Source organism: Hordeum vulgare, chromosome 6H (genome assembly GCF_904849725.1).
Source record: "Hordeum vulgare subsp. vulgare chromosome 6H, MorexV3_pseudomolecules_assembly, whole genome shotgun sequence".
NCBI lineage: Eukaryota > Viridiplantae > Streptophyta > Magnoliopsida > Poales > Poaceae > Hordeum > Hordeum vulgare.
In genome coordinates this window covers 84,569,530-84,594,985 of record NC_058523.1, presented here as the reverse complement: position 1 = coordinate 84,594,985, position 25,456 = coordinate 84,569,530, and positions in this window count along the sequence as shown.

Genomic DNA, 25,456 nt, shown 5'->3' with positions numbered 1-25,456 from the left:
TGAGCTTATAATGTCTTTTTGGAGCTAAATGGGCTAATTATGTCATTGTTGGGGAAATTAAGGCAAGGAGAATATGAAAGAGGAGAAGAAAGAGGAGGAGGAGAAGAAGAAGAAGAAATAAAGAAAAAGGAGGAGAAGGAGGAGGAGGAGAGGCCAAGGGCCTTCTCCTCCTGCTCCTCCTCCTCCTTCTCCTTCTTTTCTTCTTCTTCTCCTTCTCCTTCTTCTCCTTCTCCTTCTCTTCTCTTTCTCTTCTTCTTTTTATTCTTCCTTTTCATTTCTCCTCTTCTCCTCTTCTTGGAGCTCAATTAGCTAACTATGTCTTTTTGGAGCTAAATGGGTAATTATGTCATTATAGAGGAAAACAAGCTAAGTATATAATATTAATGATCTAACCAAGGTTCTTATGCCATTTTGAGCTTATAATGTATTTTTGGATCTAAATGGGCTAATTATGTCAATGTTGGGGACATTAAGGCAAGGATAATACGAAAGAGGAGAAGAAAGAGGAGGAGGAGAAGAATAAGAAATAAAGAATAAGGAGGAGAAGGAGGAGGTGGAGGAGAAGTACTAGAAGGTCCTATGCCATCTCCTCCTTCTCCTCCTGCTCCTCCTCCTCCTTCTCCTTCTTATCTTCTTTTCTTCTTCTTCTTTCTTTTCATTTTTCCTATTTCTTCTCCTCTTCTCCTCTTCTTGGAGCTCAATTAGCTAACTATGTCTTTTTGGAGCTAAATGGGCTAATTGTGTCATTATAGAGGAAAACAAGCTAAGTATATAATATTAATGAGCTAACCAAGGTTCTTATGCCATTTTGAGCTTATAATGTCTTTTTGGAGCTAAATGGGCTAATTATGTCATTGTTGGGGAAATTATGGCAAGGAGAATATGAAAGAGGAGAAGAAAGAGGAGGAGGAGGAGAAGAAGAAGAAATAAACAAGAAGGAGGAGAAGGACTAGAAGGTCCTTGGCCTTCTCCTCCTTCTCCTCCTCCTCCTCCTCCTCCTCCTTCTCCTTCTTCTCTTCTTCTTCTTCTTCTTTCTTTTCATTCTTCCTATTTCTTCTCCTCTTCTCCTCTTCTTGAAGCTAAATTAGCTAACTATGTCTTTTTGGAGCTAAATGGGCTAATTATCCCATTTTAGAGAAAAACAAGCTAAGTAAATAATATTAGTGAGCTAACCAAGGTTCTTTCGCCATTTTGAGCTTATAATGTCTTTTTCGAGCTAAATGGGCTAATTATGTCATTGTTGGGGAAATTAAGGCAAGGAGAATACGAAAGACGAGAATAAAGAAGAGGAGGAGCAGAAGAAGAAGAAATAAAGAAAAAGGAGGAGAAGTACTAGAAGGTCCTTGGCCTTCTCATCCTTCTCCTCCTCCTCCTCCTCCTCCTTCTTCTCTTCTACTTCTTCTTCTTTCTTTCTTTTCATTTTTCCTATTTCTTCTCATCTTCTCCTCTTCTTGGATCTAAATTAGCTAACTATGTCTTTTTGGAGCTAAATGGGCTAATTATGTCATAATAGAGGAAAACAAGCTAAGTATATAATATTAATGAGCTAACCAAGGTTCTTATGCAATTTTGAGCTTATAATATATTTTTGGAGCTAAATGGGCTAATTATGTCATTGTTGGGGAAATTAAGGCAAGGAGAATATGAAGGAGGAGAAGAAATAGGACGAGGAGAAGAAGAAGAAGAAATAAAGAAGAAGGAGAAGGAGAAGGAGGAGGAGAAGGCCAAGGGCCTTCTCGTCCTTCTCCTCCTCCTCCTCCTCCTTCTCCTTCTTCTCTTCTTCTTCTCGTCCTCCTTCTTCTCCTTCTCCTTCTCTTCTCTTTCTCTTCTTCTTTTTGTTCTTCCTTTTCATTTCTCCTCTTATCCTCTTCTTGGAGCTAAATTAGCTAACTATGTCTTTTTGGAGCTAAATGGGCTAATTATGTCATTATAGAGGAAAACAAGCTAAGTATATAATATTAATGAGCTAATCAAGGTTCTTATGCCATTTTGAGCTTATAATCTCTTTTTGGAGCTAAATGGGCTAATTATGTGATTGTTGGGGAAATTAAAGCAAGGAGAATATGAAAGAGGGGAAGAAAGAGGAGGAGGAGAATAAGAAGAAGAAATAAAGAAGAAGGAGGAGGAGGAGGAGGAGAAGGCCAAGGGCCTTCTCCTCCTTCTCCTCCTCCTCCTCCTTCTCCTTCTTCTCTTCTTCTTCTCGTCCTCCTTCTTCTCCTTCTCCTTCTCTTCTCTTTCTCTTCTTCTTTTTGTTCTTCCTTTTAATTTCTCCTCTTCTTGGAGCTCAATTAGCTAACTATGTCTTTTTGGAGCTAAATGGGCTAATTATGTCATGATACACGAAAACAAGCTAAGTATATAATATTAATGAGCTAACCAAGGTTTTTATGCCATTTTGAGCTTATAATGTGTTTTTGGAGCTAAATGGGCTAATTATGTCATTGTTGGGGAAATTAAGTCAAGGAGAATATGAAAGAGGAGAACAAAAGAGGAGGAGGGGAAGAAGAAGAAGAAATAAAGAAGAAGGAGGAGAAGGAGGAGGAGGAGGAGAAGTACTAGAAGGTCCTTGGCCTTCTCCTCCTTCTCCTCCTGCTCCTCCTCGTCGTTATCCTTCTTCTCTTCTTCTTCTTTATTTTCATTTTTCCTATTTATTCTCCTCTTCTTGGAGCTCAATTTGCTAACTATGTCTTTTTGGAGCTAAATGGGCTAATTATGTCATTATAGAAGAAAACAAGCTAAGTATATAATATTAATGAGCTAACCAAGGTTCTTATGCCATTTTGAGCTTATAATGTCTTTTTGGAGCTAAATGGGATAATTATGTCATTGTTGGGGAAATTAAGGCAAGGAGAATATGAAAGAGGAGAAGAAAGAGGAGGAGGATAAGAAGAAGAAGAAATAAATAAGAAGGAGGAGAAGGAGGAGGAGGAGGAGAAGGACTAGAAGGTCCTTGGCCTTCTCCTCCTTCTCCACCTCCTCCTCCTCCTCATCCTTCTCCTTCTTCTCTTCTTCTTCTTCTTCTTCTTTCTTTTCATTTTTCATATTTGTTCTCCTCTTCTCCTCTTCTTGGATCTAAGTTAGCTAACTATGTCTTTTTGGAGCTAAATGGGCTGATTATCCCTTTTTAGAGGAAAACAAGCTAAGTATATAATATTAGTGACCTAACCAAGGTTCTTATGCCATTTTGAGCTTATAATGTCTTTTTTGACCTAAATGGGCTAATTATGTCATTGTTGGGGAAATTAAGGCAAGGATAATATGAAAGAGGAGAACAAAGAGGAGGAGGAGAAGAAGAAGAAGAAATAAAGAAGAAGGAGGAGAAGGACTAGAAGGTCCTTGGCCTTCTCCTCCTTCTCCTCCTCCTCCTCCTTCTCCTTCTTCTCTTCTTCTTCTTCTTCTTCTTTCTTTTAATTTTTCCTATTTCTTCTCCTCTTCTTGGAGCGAAATTATCTAACTATGTCTTTTTGGAGCTAAATGGGCTAATTATGTCATTATAGAGGAGTGTATGATATTAATGAGCTAACCAAGGTTCTTATGCCATTTTGAGCTTATAATGTCTTTTTGGAGCTAAATGGGCTAATTATGTCATTGTTGGGGAAATTGAGGCAAGGAGAATATGAAAGAGGAGAAGAGAAACTTACCGTAGTGGTCATCAAGGAGGAGAAACACCTGGAGAAGGGTCGTGCGACGCCGCTCGGGAGTTATTCTGCAGAATAGATATTTTGCAGTGTCTGAGTTAGCATGATGACACTCAATTATTAATACTAGTTTATAATGAAACTCATCGTGTCAATCAAAGAGAAGGCGGGCATCGGCGGAGGGACTTGACCGCTCTTCTCGCACAGACCCTGAATAGTGGGTCGTATTAGTTAGTAATGAAACAGACATTACACACATGATTTGGCTAATGTGAAAAAAAAACTTACCACAAAAAGCTCATACACGGCCTCTTGACCCGCCTCATTCTGGGCCCTCTCCTCCTCAATCAATCGTGTGTGGTCTGGTCCCTCTCATCAAGGGCAGCCTGAAGAGCAGCCTGGCTTGCCAATCTCTCTTTCTCAAGACCAGCCTGGTTTGCCACTCTCTCTTTCTGAAGAGCAGCCTGAAACACCATTCCTCGTTAGCACAGTAATGATCTGTGGTGACACACATCATGAAATGGATGAAAGTTTTCTTAGTCCGTACAACTAACCTCGATGGCAAGATCGACTGGACGTGGACGACGCATTATCTCAGGACAGTTGCTCAACTGGTGCGCCTTGATCTCCGGGAGAGTGACTGGACAACGTATTATCCCATCTCCAATGGCTCTCGAGCCCTGGGGCCTCCCGCCACCATATATCATCACCAGCTCTGGATCCAAAGGTTCCTGGCTAGGGTTAAAGTCATCCCCTTTCGTAGCCTTCCCTGTGTCCCTGTATGTCACGAGCTTGTGGTGGGATGATATGTTGGTGAAGTTATTTGGATCATCCAGGTTAGACTCAGAGAATGCCTTCGCCTTCTTGTACGAGGCAGTATGGGCCATGCCATAAAGGTCGTACAAGTGTGGCATCTCCGTCTTATTGTGATGCGCCTAAAAGAGAGGAACAAAATATTAGCATGAAGAATGAATTGCATGAATCATGAAGCAAATCACATACCCAGTTTCGTCCAAACTGAAGTAAGTTGGCGCTGCCTTGATGGTGTGGCACACCAACCATTTGGCTACGCCGATCCTTCGCATTCTCGTGGAGGGCTCGCGAGCTGCCTGTGCACCACTCATCAACCAACGCCTCCCAACAATCCATCTTATCTGCACACCATCTCGGGGGCACCTGTAAGTTATTAGAAAGAATTTTGAGCGCTACGCCTATGAATGAAATCAAGAAAACTACATAGAAAGACTTAAGAATAGGTAATTACCTTCATGTATTGCTCCTTCTTCAGAAACTTTCCGCGGCAATCCTTCTTCTGCTTCTTAATACCACGCGTGGCGTAGTAGTCTGGAATAGCCTGCGGCCGGGCCTCGTGGCGTATGTTCTGTAGTAACCGCCTACACTCGGCCTCGAGAACCTTGGCTGCCTCCTCCTCATATCCATCCTCCCACCTATAGAAGGTCTGCAATCAAACGTGAAAACACCGATTAGTACAATAATTACTATATTGTTAATTTTAGATTGTGTAAAAGGATAATTTACCCAAAATTTCTTGGTCACCATCTCGGCCCTCGTGTGGCACAAGACACCATCTATAATCTCCTCCGGCGGGGCGTGCGCAGCCTGGTAGTGCTCCCAGCAAAATCCTAGTGTAGGAACCTGACCCTCATGAGGCAACATGACAAACCACGGGAAATTTGTCCGACAAAGCACACCAAGGACGGAGTTCAGCTTGCGGACTCCACGAGGGTGTGCCTATCCCCTGTAGTATGATAAGGTCAACGCATCAGATATTTGAACAAACTTGAAGGCAAGAGCTAAAAAAGAGTAAATATACTTACCTATATCCTTCAGGTTTAATCACCGGCCTCTGCTCGCGGGTAGCCGGCACGACCGGGAGACGTGTACTACCACGCTTGTACACGGTGGCCCCGTCCACCTACACATCGCCCTCACTATCCGTAAACTAATCTCCGCCATCCTCGCCCCCTGAGCCACCCGGACCCTCGGTCCAATCCGGCAACTCGGTGCGATCCGACCAGGCATCCCATCCGGGCCTCTCCACGTCGGGTGAAGCCTCCGGAACCGTAGTCTCGTGGGCCGAATGCACCTCGAACCGAGGCTGATCCTGGACCGGAGTCTCATGGGATGAATGCCCATCAACACCAGGCTCCTAGACCGGAGTCCCCGTAGCCTCCTCCGCAAACGGGTCGACCATAGTAGTCATATGCTCAGGTGAATGAGCTAGTGGTGGTGGCGAGGACGGCTCAACAGCCCTCCTGGATCTTCTGCGGCCACCACCTCTCCCTGTACCCTTCCCCTTCTTCCCTACCCGACCAGCACCTCTCCTAGTGGGCAATGCCGCTGACGAAGAAGAACCCATGGGTGGTGTCGACAGACTGTCTGCCAAGGCTCTACGGAGAGATAGGGGTGGAAGGGAAGTACCACCCCTCATGCGGGGCGGCTGGGAAGAACCTGTCGAGTGTTTTGGACCAGCGCCCACCATCTTTCAACACCTGGTGACCTGCCATGATAAAGATTAAAAGAAATTAGTACAGCATAAAAAATTGAATAACTGACATGAATACTAATATGTACATGAATAATAAACATTAAAATATATATACTTTAAGTTGTGAATCTTACAAACTAATAATCATCATCAATAAATGCATCATCATCATCACTATCACGCATGTCTTCATGAATGACGATCTCGTCGGGTTCAACGGCGTGAAGTTGTGAAAGGCCTTTCTTCAATCGTTGAAGCATTGACAGGTCATCCGCATCAGTAACCTCTACGAGTTCTAGGTGTTCTGGTTCCGGCTCAGGGGTGGAGTCGGATTCATTGTCGCTGTCTACTTCCATGTTCTTGGGTGAAGCACGGCGGTTCTTGAAACGTTTCTTGGAAAGACATGTTTCTTGGAAGAATTCTCCATCATATGTGTCTGGGTTAATGTGAGGTTCATAATCCTGTTGATTTGGGAGAGGTGGTCTGACATGTGGCGGCACTTCATAAACAACATACCAACCTTCCAGATTCTTACTCGTTTGGCATGCCCATAGTAGATAGAAAACTTGGGTCGCCTTTTGAGCCGTAATATAGACATCGGGAACATCTAAATGGGTGTTTGGATTGATTTCGACTAGTCCTATATGTTCATGAGTCCTTCTAGTCTCCTTCGGCTGGAACCAATAACATTTGAAGACTACGACGTCCGGTGGGTTTTCACCATAGAATTGAAGTCCATAAATTGCTTCAACTCTTCCATAATACTCGATAACACCTTCGCCGATAGCAGAGACACCACAATTTGTAGATTTCCAGTCGGGCATAGATAGCTCTTTGCCAAAGGTACGAAAGAGATACCTGTTGATGTTGTATTTCTCAAATGAACGGACCTTATAGTCAAAACCATTAGCGACTTGTCTCAATACGACGTCCATAGACTCTGAATTAGCCTACAAGTTTAATACGAAACGATTGTTGCATTAGCCGCAAGTTAGACCAAGAAATGAAATGGTCCATTATTGATAATTACCGTTTGTTTGAACCAAGAGATGAAACCGGGATAGCCGCCTCCTTTCTTTGATAGAAGCTCATACTCTTCGATGGAATCATTTTCGATCACCGCTCCATCCGAGAATTTGGTGACGTAACGGTTGTTTGAAATATCCGGGAATAAGAGCAGTTCAAAGGAATTAGAAGTTACGGGAAAATATGCCGAGAACTCACTCGATGTACTGCTGCACTTCTGTTAGGTTGTTGAAGATATACAACGAAATGTTCCGCCATTCTACGACATCCAATGTTATTGGTTTCGAAGCACCGGCTAGTGCGAGCTTCCCTTTGAATAGGCTGAGGTTGGACCCACCTTTTTTAGGGTCTGCATCATTGTGTCGAGGCTTTAGATTATGCAATGATGATTTTTGGCTTCGTAGTGTGCTATCACAAAGTTTGCCACCTCCTTAGTAATGAATGCCTCAGCCATCGATGCTTCAATTCTACGCTTATTTTTACATTTAGCTCGAAGGGTCTTCTGCATCCTCTCAGCTGCATAGCACCAACGACCTTGCACGGGCCCATGCAATCTTGCCTCGGTCGGTAGATGTAAAATCAAATGCTGCGTTGGATTAAAGAAGCCCGGTGGAAAGATCTTCTCTAACTTGCACAACAACTCCGGTGAAAACTCCTCCATGTCTTCTACCATGCTAGGCGACAATTCTTTCACACAAAGAACACGGAAGAAATAGCTCAGCTCCGCCAGTACTAGCCATTCATCCTCAGGAATAAAGCCACGTAACATCACCGACATTACCCGCTCTAGCCATATGTGCCAATCATGACTCTTGAGACCAAAGATTTTTAATTTTTCAAGACTCGCTCCCCTCTTTAGATTTGCTGCATACCCATCGGGGAACATCAAGTGCATTTTGACCCAGAAGATAATTTCCCTCATAGCTGGCCTTCCAAGATTGAACCAGGCCTTTGGCTTCGACCACTTCTGCTTTCCTTTGCCTTCTCGCATGTTTTGTAACGGTCTATGACATAGTGTCTCTTGATCGACTCTAGCCTTAGTATTATCCTTTGTCTTCCCATCTATGTCGAACAATGTACCAAAAATAGCCTCTCTAATATTCTTTTCAGTGTGCATCATGTCGATATTGTGTGGAAGAAGGAGGTCTTTGAAGTAAGGCAGATCCCAAAAGCGTGGCTTGTGAGTCCAGTCGTGTTTTGAATTATACCCCTTGAAATACCATGGACGCTCTGGATCACGCTCGAGGGCGTTTAACTGATCCAGGATCTGTTGGCCTGTCAACGCAGGTGGTGCCAAGTTTTTGACAACTTTACCTTTGGTAAAGTTCTTCTTGTGTTTTCTGAACTGATGGTCAGGATCCAGGAACTGTCTATGCAAGTCAAAGCAAGAATACTTCCGACCCTCCTGCAACCAATGAAACTAAAGAGCTGCGTTGCATTGGGGGCAAGGGAACCTTCCATGCACACACCATCCAGAGAATAGTGCATACGCCGGCAAGTCATGCATAGAGTACATGTACCACACATGCATTTTGAAGTTTTGTTTTCTAGCGGCATCGTATGTATTGACCCCATTATCCCAAGCTTCTTCCAATTCATCCTTAAGCGGCTGCAGGTACACATTCATATTCTTCCCCGGATAATTGGGCCCTGGAATTATCAATGTCAGAAATATGTTCTTTCTTTGCATAATCTGTCCGGGGGGAGATTGAGTGGAATGACAAATACAGGCCAACAACTATATTTGGTTGTCTTCATGCCGAAGGGATTAAAACCATCCGTGGCGATGCAGACTCGAGGATTCCTTAGATCTGCCGCTTTATCCTGATGCAATCCATTGAAATGTTTCCACACTTCCCCATCCGATGTGTGTACCACCATCTTATTCCCATCCGCATCTAGTTTGGTTCTTTTGCCCAATTGGTGCCATGTCATCTGTCTGGCTGTCTCTTCGACCATGAAAAGACGTTGAAGTCTTGGTGAGATTGGCATATACCGAAGAACACTAACTGCGATTTTGGTCTGCCTCTTCTCACCCATACCGTTGTCTACCACAAGATACCTGCAAGACTCGCAATTGGGACAATAGTCCAAGTGTGCATACTCCTTCCTAAATAAGACACATCCTTTCTCACATGCATCTATCTTCTCATAGGGCATCTTAAGTACACAAAGTATTTTGTCCGACTGGTACAGGTTTGCAGGCATGACATGGCCTTTGGGTAGGAAGCGTCCAAATAGTGTCATCATCGCGTCGTAACATTCTCTTCCCAAGTTGAACTGAGCCTTCAGAGCCATTACTTGTGCAATTGCATCCAGCTGACAGAGCTCGGTGTGCTCATGGAGAGGACATTTTGAAGACTCCAACATTTCATAAAAGTCCTTTGCAGATTCCTCCATCTCATCTTCCGAATCCCGAGCATCATAAAAGTCTTGCACCATGTCTTTGATCCCGCTACCATGCTCGTCGGTGCGACGACGGACCACCTCAGCTCTTGTGCGTTGTATAGACTCACCATCAAATGTCCACAGCGTATAATTAGGCTTAAAACCCCTCCTCTGCAGGTGTTTAATCATTACAGCCTCTGTCGTCTTTTTATAGTTGTCGCATCTAGGACAGGGGCAATAGTTTCTTTCCTGGCCATTTGCGAATGCGAATTTCACAAATTCCTTTGTTTTTACAAACCATTCTTTCGTCATCTCTTTCTGACTAGGGTGACCGGTATACATCCATGCACGATCACTCATCTTGCCTAGCTACTAAAGAGAGAAGAAATATATTTATATATAATTTACCATTTATATTCATCGGTTAATTAGGTTCGCCATTTTTATTACGTCCAGGCAACCTACACGCTAATAGGTAAAGATAGGTCCTAATCCCACCCGAGTATGTGTAGATTGGGTTCATTTCCCCATGCTTTGCTCTGGATCCAACGCAAAATTTCGGCAGCACCTCCCCGCTGTTCTCCTGATACATGTCTCCGCAATAAACAGAGAGGATGTGCATCCGGAGAACAACACGGAGGCACTGACGAAATTCCGCATCAGATCCAGAGCACAGCATACGTAAAACGAACCCAATCTACACATACTCGGGCTGTCCATGGATAATGTTGGATAATTCGAAAGGATGGCGGTTATAAATATGTAAAGACATGCATATTTATAGATGTCGCCCTTTAGAACGGGAGACGCATACTGGTCACGCATTCTGATAAATTAATTTAATTACCTAAATCTAGAAAGTTTCATTCGGAAACCGATCCACAGTAAATGAAGGGGCGAGGAGGAGATGAAATTTGTACTGACCCACGAATGCAAGGGCAGAGCTCGTACAACGCACGGGGAGGTCTTCGCACAGCATACTTCACAGCGACGAGACAACTATCACATGTAAATCCACCCGATCAACACAAATATTCTAATTATGTCTAATCATGTCATTTTTTAGGAAAACAAGCTAAGAATATAATATTCATGAGCTAACCAAGGTTTTTAGCTTATTATGTCATTTTGGAGGATAATTAGCTAAACAAGCTAAAAAATAAGAAGGAGGAGAGAATAAGGAGAAGAAGGAGAAGAAGGAGGGCTCCTTCTCCTCCTCCTCCTTCTCCTTCTTCTTCTCTTCTTCTTCTTTTCATTTTTCCTCTTTCTTCTCCTCTTCTCCTCTTCTTCTTCTTCTTCTTCTTCCTATTATTTCTATTTCTATTTTTCTTTATCCTCTTCTTCTACTTATTCTTTTTTTCTCTTCTTCTCCTTCTTATTTTTTTTCTTCTTCTCTTCTTCCCTTCTTCTCTTCTTATCTTCTTCCCTTCTTCTTCCTCTTCTTTCTATTAAGCTAACTAACTAGTGGCAGATGGTCTTTATATGAAAAGCTAAGAATATAGGGCTCATCAACCAGCACACCGACTACTACAACAACTACAATAACAACAACTACTACTACAACAACTACAATAACAACAACAACTACAATAACAAGAACAACTACTACAACAACAATAAAAAATCAACTTTGTAGTTATAATCTAATTCCAAAAAACGTAATACCATATAGGGAATTTTCCCGTGCGGGGGGGTGTGGGGTCTCACCGGGAGGGGCGGCTGTGGCGTCGTGGGTGGCGGGGCCGGGGAGTTGGGGTTGGCGGGGCGGCGCCGGGGGCAGTAGGGCAGCGGCGCCAGGGGGCTGAGGGCACCGGGGCAGCGACGAGGGCGGTGGGGCGGCGGCGGCGGGGTTGTGAGGCACCAAGGCGGCGCCAGGGGCGCCAGGGGCGGCGGCGCGAGGGTGGTGGCGGCGGTGGGCGTCAGGGAGAGGAGTGGGAGAGAGAGAGAGGGGCGGGGTGGGGCACCGGAGCGGCGACGAGGGCGGTGGGGCGGCGGCGGCGAGGCTGTGAGGCACCAGGGCGCTGCCGGGGGTGGTAGCGGCGGCGGCGCGATGGTGGTAGCGGCGGTGGGCGGCGGGAAGAGGAGTGGGAGAGAGAGAAATTGGGGCGGGGTGTGGAGCCGTTAGGCCGACGTTAGTGAGTGAGAGAGAGAGGGGCGGGGTAGGGGCAAAGAGCCGTTACGGAGTTATCCCTTTGCCGTCTGCCTTGGGACTCTTTGTCGTCCGCTAGTAGACGGCAAAGAAGGGACTCCAGTTTGACCTAACGTCCCCACCTATATATTTGTTGTCTGCTCTCCGACTCTTTGCCGTCTACGGCTGACGGCAAAGATGTGAATGATGGCAAAGACATCCTATGCCATCAGCCAATTCTTTGTCGTCTGCTTTGTGGCAGCTGAGGGCAAAGACACTCTTTGCCATCAGCCAGCAGACGGCAAAGATTTGGCACACGGCAAAAAACTGATTTCCAGTAGTGGCTAGCACTAATAATAACATGATATATCTCTTTTTCATCCACATAAGCATACTTAAGAGTATCTGGCAACTATTTAAGCTCGAACACAGGATCACCCTTTGGTGGGGGTGGATTCCCAAGCAGTTCAACATGCAAGTTATTCTTAAGAATAGGTATTGTTCTAAGACAACTCTATCTATCTCATCCCTTTCATCCATATGCATATCATTTTCATGCTTAAGCAAGTATTTCTCTAAGAGATCAGTCGGAGGCACGGCAATAGAAGCTAAGGCAATAGTTTCATCCTTACCACGCAACTCCTTTTCATGAGGTTGTCTACCAAACTTGGAGAAATTGAACTCATGTGAGACACCTTCAAAGCCAACAGTGACAGTTTGCTTCTCACAGTCAATATGAGCATTGACGGTATTGGGGAAGGGTGTGCCAAATATGATGGCACAAAAGCTATCTTGAGCGGTAGCAAGAACGAGGAAATCAGTAGGATACTTCGTTTTACCACACAAGACTTCAACATCCCTAAAAATTCCCACAGGGCAGATAGTATCTCTATTGGCAAGCTGAATAGCGACATCAATAGGCTCTATCTCAACAGGTGCAATCTCGTCTTTAATGTCATCATATAAGGATTGAGGTATTGCACTAACACTAGAACCCACGTCACATAAACCATGATAACAATGATCTCCTATCTTAACAGAAACAACACGTGTGCCAACAACAGGCCTATGTTTGTCTCTAGCGTGAGGTTTAGCAATTCTAGCAGCATCTTCACAGAAGTGAATATTATGTCCCTCAACATCGTCGGACAGAAGATCTTTGATAATAGCAATGCTAGGTTCAACTCTAATTTGCTCGGGGGGTGTAGGTGTTCTAATGTAGCCTCTACGTATCATAGTTGAAGCTTTAGAATGATCCTTTATCCTAACAGGGAAAGGTGGTTTCTCATTGTAAGCACTGGGAACCACAGGATCATTATAGTCAATGACTCTCTCTTCAACTGGAGTGGGTTTGCCTACATTGACTTCTGAAGGAGGATGATATTTAAACCACTTCTCTTTGGGGAGATCAATATGGGCAGCAAAGGATTCACACGATGAAGCTACTATCTCAGAGTCAAGTCCATACTTAGCACTAAAGTCACAAAAAGTATTTGTCTCAACAAAGAATTTAACGCAATCAAACGTGAAATTCATACCAGACTCCTTACCTTCTTCAAGCTCCCAATCTTCAGAGTTGCGTTTAATTCTCTCCAATAAATTCCATTTGAAGTCAATATCTCTCTTCATAAAAGAACCGGTACAAGAAGTGTCAAGCATGGTGCGATCATCATGAGAAAGCCGAGCATAGAAGTTCTGAATGATAATTTCTCTCGAGAGCTCATGATTGGGGCATGAATATAACATTGATTTAAGCCTCCCCCAAGCTTGAGCGATGCTTTCTCTGTCACGAGGCCAAAAATTATAAATATAATTCCGATCACGATGTACTAAATCCATAGGATAAAACTTTTGATGAAATTCCAGTTTCAACCGATTGTAGTCCCATGATCCAGTATCATCACATAGCCTATACCATGTCAATGCCTTATCCTTCAAAGATAAACGAAAGACCTTCTTCTTGACCTCATCCTCAGGCAAACCTCCAAGCTTAAATAAACAACAAACTTCATCTACATAGATTAGATGCAAGTCTGGATGTGATGTTCCATCTCCTGTAAAAGGATTAGCCAGCAGTTTCTCAAGCATACCCGAAGGAAATTCAAAGCGAATATTTTCAGTAGGTGCAGCAGGTTGAGGAGAAACTCTTTGTGCTTCTGTTCGAGGTGAAGATAGCCCGAACAAGCCCAACAAAGGATTAGTATCCATAGTGACAAGTGACAATAAATTTCAGCACACTATATGAATGTTTCCCTACCAAGTTCCAATTACCAAAGGCGTTTAAATCCCTGGCAACGACGCCAGAAAAGAGTCTTGATCACCCACAAGTATAGGGTATCAATCGTAGTCCTTTCGATAAGTAAGAGTGTCGAACCAAACGAGGAGCAGAAGGATATGACAAGTGGTTTTCAGCAAGGTAGAATATGCAGGCACTGAAATTGTCGGTAACAAGTGATTGTGTGGTGAGATGATTCGTAGCAAGCAACAAGTAAAAAAAGTAGCAAAGATGCAGCAAAGTGGCCCAATCTCTTTTGTAGCAAGGGATAAGCCTGGACAAAGTCTTATAGGAGGAAAAACACTCCTGAGGACACACGGGAATTTTTGTCATGCTAGTTTTCATCATCTTCATATGATTCGCGTTCGTTACTTTGATAGTTTGATATGTGGGTGGACCGGCGCTTGGGTACTGCCCTTACTTGGACAAGCATCCCAATTATGATTAACCCCTGTCGCAAGCATCCGCAACTACGAAAGAAGAATTAAGACAAAGTCTAACCATAGCATTAAACTAGTGGATCCAAATCAGCCCCTTATGAAGCAACGCATAAACTAGGGTTTAAGCTTCTGTCACTCTAGCAACCCATCATCTACTTACTACTTCCCAATGCCTTCCTCTAGGCCCAAATAATGGTGAAGTGTTATGTAGTTGACGTTCACATAACATCACTAGAGGAAAAACAACATACAACACATCAAATTACCGAACGAATACCAAATTCACATAACTATTATTAGCATGACTTATCCCATGTCCTCAGGAACAAAAGTAACTACTCACAAAGCATAATCATATTCATGACCAGAGAGGTAATGAGTAGCATCAAGGATCTGAACATAAACTCTTCCACCAAATAATCCAACTAGCATCAACTACAAAGAGTAATCAACACTACTAGCAACCTTACAAGTACCAATCGGAGTCGCGAGACGGAGATTGGTTACAAGTGATGAACTAGGGTTTGGAGATGAGATGGTGCTGATGAAGATGTTGATGGTGACAAGTCCCCTATGATGAGAGGAGTGTTGGTGATGACGATGGCGACGATTTCCCCGTCCGGGAGGGAAGTTTCCCCGGCAGGATCGTCCTGCCGGAGCTCTAGATTGGTTGTTCTCAAGTTCTGCCTCGTAGCGGCGGCGAATCCACGAAAAAGCTCCTCCTCGATTTTTTTTCTAGACGAAACCCTTCATATAGAAGAAGAGGGGGCCAGTGGGCCAGCAGGCTGCCCACAAGCCCCCTGGGCGCGGCCAGGGGGTGGTCGTGCCAAGAAGGCTTGTGGCCACCTGCTAGCGCTCCTCTGGCGCTTCTTCGGCCTAGTATTTTTTATAAATCCGGAAAAAAAATCCTCGTTGATTTTTACGGCGTTTTGAGTTGCGCAGAATAGGTATCTCAAGTTTGCTCCTTTTTCAGGCCAGAATTCCAACTGGCGGCATTCTCCCTCTTCATGTAAACCTTGCAAAATAAGAGAGAAAAGGCATAAGTATTGTACGGTGAAGTGAAATAAAAGCCCAAGAAGCGATAAATATCAACATGAAAACATGATGCAAAATGGACGTATCATAGCGCTGCGCAAAGCAAGTGCTACTACTAATTAGCAGCAGCACTTCTATTTTCGAGCGCTACTAATAATGTCCTACCAATAAGGTTTTTCCTACCAGTGCTTGCTTATTAGCTTGCTTAGACGTGGTAGGAGCAACTAGAGTTTTTGCTCCGCCTTCGGCAAACTGAGGGGATCTGACTCTATATGGGTTGGCATACTCCTTTCTCATAGACTTCCTCTTGGAAGATGCATCATCTGGGATGAAATCTTCATCCTCTTCATATGAATTGAGATTTCTCCTGGCCCTAGTAGCTGGCTTGGGCAAGACATGTGAATTGGGGGTGCCTGGGTCTGACTGGCTTCTCTCAGGACTAGTGCATGAATCTAGCTCAAGACTCTGCTCTCTGAAGACATTTTGGCTGTCCTCAGATTTTGACATAGTGACAAGCTGACTGTGTGAATAGATATAGAAGAGTTTCAAAATATGAGCATCAGAAAACATTGCAGATTTTGCAAAATTTGAACTCAAAATCTTAGTCTCAGAATTCAGCTATGTGGGTTTCGGTTCCACTGAGATTTGATTTTCGGAGCCACCGAGACTGACTTTCTCCTTAGCACAGACTTGGTCATCATTTTTGGAGTCACAAAAAATAATGACTCGGTCTCTCTGAAATAGTTCTGAGAGCTCTAAAACCCGAACAGGTGGTACCAATTCGGTTACATTCGGTGCTACCAAAACACAAATAGAGGAACCCTAAACATATTTTTTTTATTCTCCTAATCTTTTGGATTTATCTCATGGATTGAGACATTTCAAACCGTGGCATGATGTGGAACACATGCAAATGCGCATGAATTAGCGAAGGGATCGCAAGAGGGGTCGAGTTCTTACCCTAACCTGGCAAAGAACTCGCTACAACAGCGACAACGGGGTTGATTGCCGTCGATGGCGGGGGACTTTGGTAGCGAGACCGCACTCGAGACGAGGAAGACACTTGTACACACGAGCAGTGATAGCAGAGGGATGTGATACGTCTCCAACGTATCTATAATTTTGATGGTTTCATGCTATTTTTGATGTTTTGCATGCCTTTTATATATTTTTTGGGACTAACTTATTGACTCAGTGCCAAGTGTCAGTTCCTGTTTTTTTCCATGTTTTTGACCCCTTTTAGAGAAGATTTTGAAACGGCGTCCAAACGGAAGAAAATCCCCGAAAAGATTTTTTTCATAACGGAAGAAGATCTGGAAGCTTGGGAGACAAGGCAGGGGGGCCCAGGGGCCCCCACAAGCCCCCACCCTGCGGCCAGGGGGAGGTCGCGGCCCACTGGCTTGTGGGCCCCCTCGGTGCCCTCTGCCCTAGGGGTTGCGCCTATATATTCCCTAAAAATCCCAAAAAGTTGGGAGATCATTGAAATCACTTTTCCGCCGCCGCAAGCTTCTGTCTCCGCAAGATCCCATCTGGGGCACGTTCTGGTGCCCTGCCGGAGGGGGATTCGGATACGGAGGGCTTCTTCATCAACACAATGACCTCTCCGATGATGCGTGAGTAGTTCACCATAGACCTACAGGTCCATAGCTAGTAACTAGATGGCTTCTTCTCTCTCTTGGATCTTCAATACAAAGTTCTCCATGATCTTCATGGAGATCTATCCGATGTAATCTTCTTTTGCAGTGTGTTTGTCGAGATCTGATGAATTGTGGATTTATGATCAAATTATCTAGGAATCTTATTTGAGTTTCTTCTGATCTCTCTTATGCATGATTTCATATCCTTGTAATTCTCTTCGAGTTGTGGGTTTTGTTTCGCCAACTAGATCTATGATTATTGCAATGGGAGAAGTGCTTGGTTTTGGGTTCATACCGTGTGATGACCTCACCCAGTGACAGAAGGGGTAGCGAGGCACGCATCGTGTTGTTGCCATCAAGGGTAAAAGGATGAGGTTTTCATCATTGGTTTGAGATTATCCCTCTATATCATGTCATGTTGCTTAAGGCGTTACTCTGTTCGTCATGAACTCAATACACTAGATGCATGCTGGATAGCGGTCGATGTGTGGAGTAATAGTAGTTGATGCAGAAAGTATCGGTCTACTTGTCTCGGACGTGATGCCTATATGTATGATCATTGCCTTAGATACCGTCATGACTTTGCGCGGTTCTATCAATTGCTCGACAGTAATTTGTTCACCCACCGTGATATTTGCTATTTTGAGAGAAGCCTCTAGTGAACACTATGGCCCCCGGGTCTACTCCACACCATATTTTCAGCCATACACTTTTTACTTCGTTGCACTTTCCGCCTTCAGATCTCACTTTGCAAACAATCTTGAAGGGATTGACAACCCCTTTGAAGCGTTGGGTGCAAGCTTGTTTGTGTTTGCGCAGGTACTCATGACTTGACGAGACCCTCCTTCTAGATCGATACCTTGGTTCTCAAACTGAGGGGACTACTTACTGCTCCTTTGCTGCATCACCCTTTCCTCTTTAAGGGAAAGACTGACGCAAAACAAGAGAAGTAGCAAGAAGAATTCCTAGCGCCAAGGAAGGACTTCTGTTACCGTAGCAGAAGAATTTCTGGCGCCGTTGCCGGGGAGGAAGATCAAGTCAAGAACTCATCCAAGTAGGTGTCGCAAACTCATCTCTTGCATTTACTTTGTTTGTGAATTGCCTCTCGTTTTCCTCTCCCCCACTTCACCAATTTGCCTTTTTCGCTTGCCTTTTTCGTTCGCCCTTTTTCTCGCGTGCTCTTTGTTTGCTTGTGTGCCCGCTTGCTTGCTTACCGAGGTCACCATGAATGAAAACACCAAACTTTGTGACTTCTCGAATACTAATAATAATGATTTTATTAGTACTCCGATTGCTCCCGCCACTAGCGTGGAGTCATATGCAATCAATGCCGCTTTGCTGAATCTTGTTATGAAAGAGCAATTTTCTGGCCTTCCTAGTGAAGATGCTGCATCCCATCTCAATACCTTCATTGAGCTTTGCGATATGAAAAGAAGAAAGATGTGGATACTGACGTGATTAAATTGAAGCTTTTTCCTTTCTCGCTGCGAGATCACGCAAAAACTTGGTTTTCTTCTTTGCCCAAAAATAGTATCGATTCTTGGGATAAGTGAAAAGATGCTTATATATCCAAGTATTTTCCACCGGCTAAGATCATCTCTCTCCAGAATGATATCATGAATTTCAAGCAACTTGATCATGAACATGTTGCACAATCTTGGGAGAGAATGAATTTAATGATTAGAAATTGTCCCGCTCATGGCTTGAGCCTTTGGATGATTATTAAAATCTTTTACGCTGGCTTGAATTTCGCTTCTAGAAATATCTTGGACTCCGCCTCAGGTGAAAAGTTCATGGAAATCATGTTAGGAGAATCCACAAAGCTCTTAGACAACATCATGACTAACTACTCTCAGTGGCACACTGAAAGGTCACCTACTAGTAAGAACGTACACGCTATAGAGGAAATTAACTCGTTGAGTGCTAAGATGGACGAGTTAATGAATTTGGTTGCTAGTAGAAGTGCTCCTTTGGATCCTAATGATATGTCTTTATATTCTTTTATTGAGAGTAGCAACGCTAGCTTGGACGTTAATTTTGTTGGTAGGAATAACTTTGGCAACAACAATGCTTTTAGAGGAAACTATGTTCCTAGGCCTTTTCCTGGTAACTCCTCTAATAACTTTGGCAACTCCTACAACAATACCCATGGAAATTACAATAGATTACCCTCTGATATAGAGAGTAATATCAAAGAGTTCATCAACTCTCAAAAGATTTCAATGCGTCCATAGAGGAAAAGCTACTCAAAATTGACGATTTGGCTAAGAGCGTTGATAGAATGTCTAGTGATGTTGATGCTTAGAAAGTTAGATGTGCTCCTCCCAAATTCAACATGGATGAAATTTTGAAAGTTATGCGTGTTTCCATGATTGTGAGACAATAAAGAACCGCCAAAATTCGTGCTAGACATGAATGTCTTTAAAAGGTGTGTTCTCGTGATGAGAATCACGACGATCTAAAAGTGCTTGGTGTGACTCCCATTGAATCTTTGTTTTCTTGTGTCAAACCTAATGATTATGGGGCTGGATATGAATCCACTTTGGTTGAAAATAGCCCCAATGATCCAGAGTCCATCTATCTTGATGCTAAAAGCATTGAAAGTGGAGTAGAAGATGTTAATACTTTGAGTAGTAATGAAATTACTACCCTGGATTTTAAGGAATTCAATTATGATAGTTCCTCCTTGACTGAATGCATTTCTTTGATGCAATCCATGTTAAACTCTCCACACGCTTATAGCCAAAACAAGGCCTTTACCGATCATATCGTCGAAGCTATGATAAAATCTCTTGAAGAGAAACTTGAATTGGAAGTCTCTATCCCTAGAAAGCTTCATGATGAGTGGGAACCTACCATCAAAATCAAAATAAAAAACTATAACTGCAATGCTTTGTGTGATTTGGGTGCTAGTGTTTCTGCGATTCCAAAGTCTTTATGTGATGTTCTCGGTTTTAATGAGATTGCAAAGTATTCTCTTAATTTGCATCTTGCTGATTCTACTGTCAAGAAACCCATGGGAAGGATCAATGATGTTCTTATTGTTGCAAATAGGAACTATGTACCCGTGGATTTCATTGTGCTTGACATTGATTGCAATCCTACTTGCCCTATTATTCTTGGTAGACCTTTCCTAAGGACTATCGGTGCTATCATCGATATGAAGGAAGGGAATATTAGATTTCAATTTCCTTTAAGGAAGGGCATGGAACACTTTCCTAGAAATAAAATAAGATTGCCTTATGAATCCATGATGAGGGCCACTTATGGTTTGAGCACCAAAGACGACGATACGTGATTCTATCGCTTTTATGCCTAGCTAAGGGCGTTAAACAATAGCCCTTGTTGGGAGGCAACCCAATGAATTTATCTTTTTTATTTCTGTTTTGTTGCGTCCACACCATCACAATTCTGTTGTGATTGTGTTTTTTGTGTTTCTTTTTGTGTTTGAGCCAAGCAAAACCTTTATGACTAGTCTTGGTAATGGTTGTTTGATCCTGCTGGAAAAAAAGAAACTTTTCGCTCACGAGATGATTTTTCATTTTTTTCAGAAAAATCTTTTGAGTTGATTCTTTTTGCTTCTGGTTGATATGCTTTTTTCCCAGGCCGTCATAAGTTTCCAGACTTTTTGAGGTACCAGAAGTATATGAAGTATACAGATTGCTACAAACTGGTCTGTTTTTGACAGATTCTGTTTTTGTTGAGTTGGTTGCTTATTTTGATGAAACTATGGTTAGTATCGGGGGGTACTAGCCATGGAAAAGTGAGAATACAGTAGCACAACACCAATATAGATGGAATTCAAGTTTGCTACAGTACCAAAATAAGTGGTAGTTTGTTTTCTTGTACTAATGTTATCACGAGTTTCTGTTTAAGTTTTGTGTTGTGAAGTTTTCAAGTTTTGGGTGATGTTCTCATGCAAGATGAGAGAAGGAGTGGAAAGAGCTCAAGCTTGGGGATGCCCAAGGCATCCCAAGCCAAATTCAAGGACACCAAAAAGCCTATGCTTGGGGATGCCCCGGGAAGGCATCCCCTCTTTCGTCTTCAATCCATCGGTAACATTACTTGGAGCTATATTTTTATTCACCACATGATATGTGTTTTGCTTGGAGCGTCTTGTATCGTAGGAGTCTTTTCTTTTTGTTGTGTCACAATCATCCTTGCTGCACACCTTTTTGAGTGAGAGAGACATGCACTCATCGTGATTTTGCTAGAATGCTCATAGTGCTTCACTTATATATTTTGAGCTAGATACTTTTGCTCATAGTGCTTCACTTATATCTTTTGAGCTAGATACTTTTGCTTTAGTGCTTCACTTATATCTTTTAGAGCACGGCGGTGCGTGATTTGGTAGTTGGCTTATGCTATGAAAGTACTCCCAAATGTGATAGGTACCCAAAGAGGATGCAAAAACCTCCATCTTCATGTGCATTGAGTAGAAAGAGAAGTTTTGATTCCTCCCAATTAGTTTTGAGACGTGGATTCGGTAATATTGGGAGCTATGTTAGTAGGGTGTTGTCAATCTAGAGATACTTGTGTTGAAGTTAATGATTCTCGTAGCATGCACGTACGATGAACCGCTATGTTAGGAAGTCGGAGCATAATTGATCTATTGATTGTCATCCTTTGTGTTGAGGTCGGGATCGTGCGATGGTTAACACCTACCAACCCTTCCCCTTGGAGTATGCGTTTAGCACTTTGTTTCGATTACTAATAAAAACTTTCGCAACAAGTATGTGAGTTCCTCATGACTAATGTGAGTCCATGGTATAGATGCACTTCCACCTTCCACCATTCCTAGCCTCTTTAGTGCCGCGCAATTCTCGCCGGTACACAAACCCACCATATGCCTTCCTCAAAACAGCCACCATACCTACCTACTATGACATTTTCATAGCCATTCCGAGATATATTTCCATGCAACTCCCACCGTTCCATCTCATGACTTGTGCCGGCACTCTCAAATTGCCATTGCATGATCGTAAGATAGCTAGAGAGATGTTTTCAACGTCATACGCCATGCTAGATCGTTGCACATCCCGGTATACTGCCGAAGGCATTTCCTTTAGAGTCATCATCATTTTGAGTTGTGAGTAAATAAAAGTGTGATGATCATCATTATTAGAGCATTTTCCCATGTGAGGAAATAAATAAAAAAGAGGCCAAAGAGCCCAAAAATAAAAATAAAAAGAGAAAAGAAAGAAAAAAAAGAGGCCTAAGAGCCCAAATGAAAAAAAAGAAAAGAGAGAAAAAGAGAGAAGGGATAATGCTACTATCTTTTTCCACACTTGTGGTACATAATAGCACCATGTTCTTCACGATTGAGAGCTTCTTGCTTCGTCACCACCATATGCTAGTGGGAATCTTCATTATATAACTTGGCTTGTATATTCCAATGACGGGCTTCCTCAAAATTGCCCTAGGTCTTCGTGAGCAAGCAAGTTGGATGCACACCCACTAGTTTTCCTTTTGAGCTTTCACATACTTATAGCTCTAGTGCATCTCTTGTATGGCGATCCCTACTCATTCACATTGATATCTATTAATGGGCATCTCCATAGCCCTTTGATATGCCGAGTCAATGTGACCATCTCCTACTTTTTGTCTCACAACAACCACCACACTCTATTCCACTTATAGTGCTATATCCATGGCTCACGCTCATGTATTGCGTGATATTTATAAAAAGTTTGAGAAAGTAAGAGTGTGAGAACAATTACTTGGCCAACACCGGGGTTGTGCATGATTTACATTTGTTGTGTGAGTATGATGGAGCATAGCCAGACTGTATGATTTTGTAGGGATAACTTTCCTTGGCCTTGTTATTTTGAAAGTTCATGATTACCTTGGTAGTTTGCTTGAAGTATTATTGTTTTCATGTTAATAGAAAACTATTGTGTTGAATATTACGGATCTGAACATTCATGTCACGTGAAAGAAGTTCCAAAGGACAACTATGCTAGGTAGAATTCCACATCGAAAATTCATTCTTTATCACTTGCCTACCCGAGGACGAGAAGGAGTTAAGCTTGGGGATGCTTGATACGTCTCCAACGTATCTATAATTTTTTATGGTTTCATGCTATTATATTGTCAAACTTTGGATGTTTTGCATGCCTTTTATATATTTTTTTGACACTAAATTATTGACTCAGTGCCAAGTGCCAGTTCCTGTTTTTTTTCATGTTTTTGACCCCTTTCAGAGGAAATTTTGAAACGGAGTCTAGACGGAAGAAAATCCCCAAAAAGATTTTATTTCATAAGGAAGAAGATCGGGAAGCTTGGGAGCCAAGGCAGGGGGGCCCAGGGGCCCCACAAGCCCCCACCCCGCGGCCAGGGGGAGGCCGCGGCCCATAGGCTTGTGGGCCCCCTGGGCGCCCTCTGTCCTAGGGGTTGCGCCTATATATTCCCTAAAAATTCCAAAAAAATCATGATATCATCGAAATCAGTTTTCTACCGCCGCAAGCTTGTGTCTCCGCAAGATCCCATCTGGGGCACGTTCTGGTGCCCTGCCGAAGGGGGGATTCAGATACGGAGGGCTTCTTCATCAACACCGTGACCTCTCCGATGATGCGTGAGTAGTTCACCATAGACCTACGGGTCCATAGCTAGTAACTAGATGGCTTCTTGTCTCTCTTGGATATTCAATACAAAGTTCTCCATGATCTTCATGGAGATCTATCCGATGTAATCTTCTTTTGCGGTGTGTTTGTCGAGATCCGATGAATTGTGGATTTATGATCAGATTATCTATGAATCTTATTTGAGTTTCTTCTGATCTCTCTTATGCATGATTTCATATCCTTGTAATTCTCTTCGAGTTGTGGGTTTTGTCTGGCCAACTAGATCTATGATTCTTGCAATGGGAGAAGTGCTTGGTTCTGGGTTCATACAGTGCGGTGACCTCACCCAGTGACAGAAGGGGTAGCGAGGCACGCATCATGTTGTTGCCATCAAGGGTAAAAAGATGGGGTTTTCATCATTGGTTTGAGATTATCCCTCTACATCATGTCATCTTGCTTAAGGCGTTACTCTGTTCGTCATGAACTCAATACACTAGATGCATGCTGGATAGCGGTCGATGTGTGGAGTGATAGTAGTAGATGCAGAAATTATCGGTCTACTTGTCTCGGACGTGATGCCTATATGTATGATCATTGCCTTAGATATCGTCATGACTTTGCGCGGTTCTATGAATTGCTCGACGGTAATTTGTTCACCCACCGTGATATTTGCTATTTTGAGAGAAGCCTCTAGTCAACACTATGGCCCCCGGGTCTACTCCACATCATATTTTCAGCCTTACAGTTTTTACTTCGTTGCACTTTCCGCCTTCAGATCTTACTTTGCAAACAATCTTGAAGGGATTGACAACCCCTTTGAAGCGTTGGGTGAAAGCTTGTTTGTGTTTGCGCAGGTACTCTGGAATTGACGAGACCCTCCTTCTGGATCGATACCTTGGTTCTCAAACTGAGGGAAATACTTACTGCTCCTGTGCTGCATCACCCTTTCCTCTTCAAGGGAAAAACCGACACAAAACAAGAGAAGTAGCAAGAAGAATTCCTAGCGCCAAGGAAGGACTTTTGTTACCATAGCAGGATGCAGGAAGCCGAGGGTTTGAAGAATTTTTCAATCTTGGTTCCGCGGGAATATGAATACTAGTCTGATGTCGGTAAGACCGAGTTCAGCATATAGGTGTCATCGAGTTTCTTAACTGCAAGATGACAGTGAGACTCGGTGAAGCCGAGATTTTGAAATTGGTGGTACCGAGGTGAAAAACCAGATCAACCCTAATGCTTCGGTGAAACCGAGTTTGTCAAGTTGGTTATTGATGTGTACTATGCAACTTTATTCTTGTAGACTATGTTGGGCCTCCAAGTGTAGAGTTTCTTTAGGAAAGTGCAATTTTCCCTCAAGTGGATGACCTAAGGTTTATCAATCCATGGGAGGCGTAGGATGAAGATCGTCTCTCAAACAACCCTGCAACCAAATAACATTGAGTCTATTGTGTCCCAAGCACATCAAATACGATGGTGAATTGTATATGTGCACTAGTTCGGAGAATATATGGTGATAAAAGTGTAATATGGATGGTAGAAATATATTTTTGTAAAGTGAGCACAAACATTATTGCAATGCCTGAAAATGTGGCCTTGGGTCCGTACTTTCGCTAGTGTAATCTCCAACAATTCTAATACAATTGGATCACATAACAATCCCTCAATGTGCGATAAAGAATCACTCCAAATTTGCTATGTAGTGGAGATTATAAGAAGAAATTCTTTGTACGGTATGAAACCACCTCAAAGTTATTCTTGTCGATCAATTTTCCCAAGAGTTCGTACTAAAATAACAAGTTATCATTTCTGATTAATCTATC